Here is a 2,053-nt window from a genome sequence, read left to right as displayed (position 1 = left end):
GCCCCAGCATCAGCGTTTTTTCAAAGCTTACCAGGTGATTCCATTATGCGGCCAGGGTTAGGAACCACTGCACTGTGCAAATGACACAGTCAAGAGCAAGGCAAAGGAGACAAGATCTGGGTAAGCTGCAAGCTGTGTTTATGAGATATGATTTCAGATATGGCCTCTTGGTTCTCTCTCACTTCTAAATTTTCTCTTTTACTCAATATTCCTGAAAGCACAGCCTCACATCAGATCTCATCGCCCTTGAGACCAAATCCAAACTCCTTGACCCAGCTTATATGGCTCTTTATGGTCTGGCTTCTGCTGCTCCAGCCTCATTCTTCAATCCGCCTGACCCTACACCCCAGTGGAGAATAATCCCATTGCAGGCTTTTCCAGCTGCAGGCCTTTGTATCTTCCCCACCCCTCTCCTAGCTCACCTAACCTTACCTGCTGCCCCTGTACTTGGCCAACTTCTACTTGTCCCTCAGGTCTCTGATGAGCTTCTCTTTCTTCCCCACCAACCCCAGACTGAGAAAGATGAGTTAGGTGCACCTCCCGTGGACTGCCACAGCCCGCTATGCATACCCAGTGACACATTTGGTCACAGTGCACTTGACCTGCACTCCCAGCCCCACAGACAGTCAAATTCCACAAAAGCAAGGGCTGGGGCTTATTCACCGTTGCATCCCTGTATCTGGTGTTGTCAGGCCCAGTGAATATTGGTGGAAAGAATGAATGAATAACTGAATGATTACACAAGAAAAAAGGAAAGAAATTCTTAAGGAATTGAGTCACAGTAAAGTAGAAGAACCAGGTCCTACAAATGAATGAATAGTCAAGAAAAAAATTCTTAATGAATGATTCACACTAAGCCAAGTGAATCAGATCCTAACCCTATACTGCCTTTCACTTAAGATCATTCTTTAAATGCAGTGTGTACGGCACACTATGCCAGGAAGAGGGGATCCACAGCAGACAACCAGACTCACTTCCCACCAAAAGGAGCTTGATTTCCTTGGAGAACAGGTCCTGCATGATTTGTTCCATAAACAAGAGTAATCAAGAGGAAAACTAATATTAAAAAGCAACAAAACAGTATCTGTTAAATGCATATTTCAGTGAGTTTTATAATCTCATTAGTTAATGAAATATTTACAGATAAAATGATACGACGTTTGAGATTTACTTCAAAAATCCCTGGGAGGGGAGCACAGGAATAGAGGTACAGGTGGAACAGGACCTTGGTGATGGTCATATGGGGTTCATTATATTATTTCCTCACCTTGGCATAAGTTTGAAATTGTCCAAAGTAAAATGTTTAACAAAAAACATAAAAAATAATATTAGTTAAAATATGTAGTAATGATTCTTCTTAAAAAACAACAACAAAAAAAAAAAAACGGAGAAGGAAGTCTTTCGTGGCATTGCCACTTGGTTCAACGCATCTTTAGAAAACAGGGGCCAGCCTGTTTCTCACTCGGTAGAGTGCGGTGCTTATAACACCAAGGCCACGGGTTCGGATCCCATATAGGGNGGGTTAAGATCCCCTTACCGGTCATCTTTTAAAAAAAATAAAAAGAAAAAAAAGAAAACAGAAGCCACCCCAGCCGTACTCCTCCGGAGCCAGCTCGGTCGTGGTCAGCTGGAGGACAGGAATGAGTGTTCTCCGAGCTCAGTCAACTGGAATCGGCTCCACACCGTTTTCAGGCAGCAGAGTTTACAAATCACTGCGGTTTGATTTGTGCCTCCATTCATATGTCCACAAGAATTACAGCCTGCGTCGATTTCCCCGTTTATTGGCTCAGCCACGCACCAGTCCTCCAGGGCACGGCCCGCCGCACCTCGAGCCCCGCGGACGCCGTTTCAGGACCGTTGGCTCCGCACTGTTTTCGCAGCTCAAAAGCTCCTCCTTGTCATGTTGGCAGAAGTCAGCCGCGCGGCGTTTACCGTTCTCACTCCTAACATTTGTCGCTGCAAAAAGGGAACTTTTCCTTCTCCGAGAGGCCTCTGACCTCCGGCAGGAATGTGCACCCGAGGCCCACGTGCTCGCCCTCCCGGCCCTCCCGGC

General features: G+C 46.2%; 1 protein-coding gene across 3 annotated transcripts in view; it reads left to right on the top strand.

Annotated features, from left to right (window-relative positions):
* The window catches only part of KCTD1 (potassium channel tetramerization domain containing 1), a 99,401-nt gene that overhangs the window by 70,940 nt on the left and 26,408 nt on the right, over positions 1-2,053 (top strand). The window lies entirely within an intron of this gene.

Source organism: Galeopterus variegatus, unplaced genomic scaffold (assembly GCF_000696425.1).
Source record: "Galeopterus variegatus unplaced genomic scaffold, G_variegatus-3.0.2 Scaffold2552, whole genome shotgun sequence".
Taxonomy (NCBI): Eukaryota; Metazoa; Chordata; class Mammalia; order Dermoptera; family Cynocephalidae; genus Galeopterus; species Galeopterus variegatus.
This window is presented reverse-complemented; position numbering and strand designations above follow the sequence as displayed.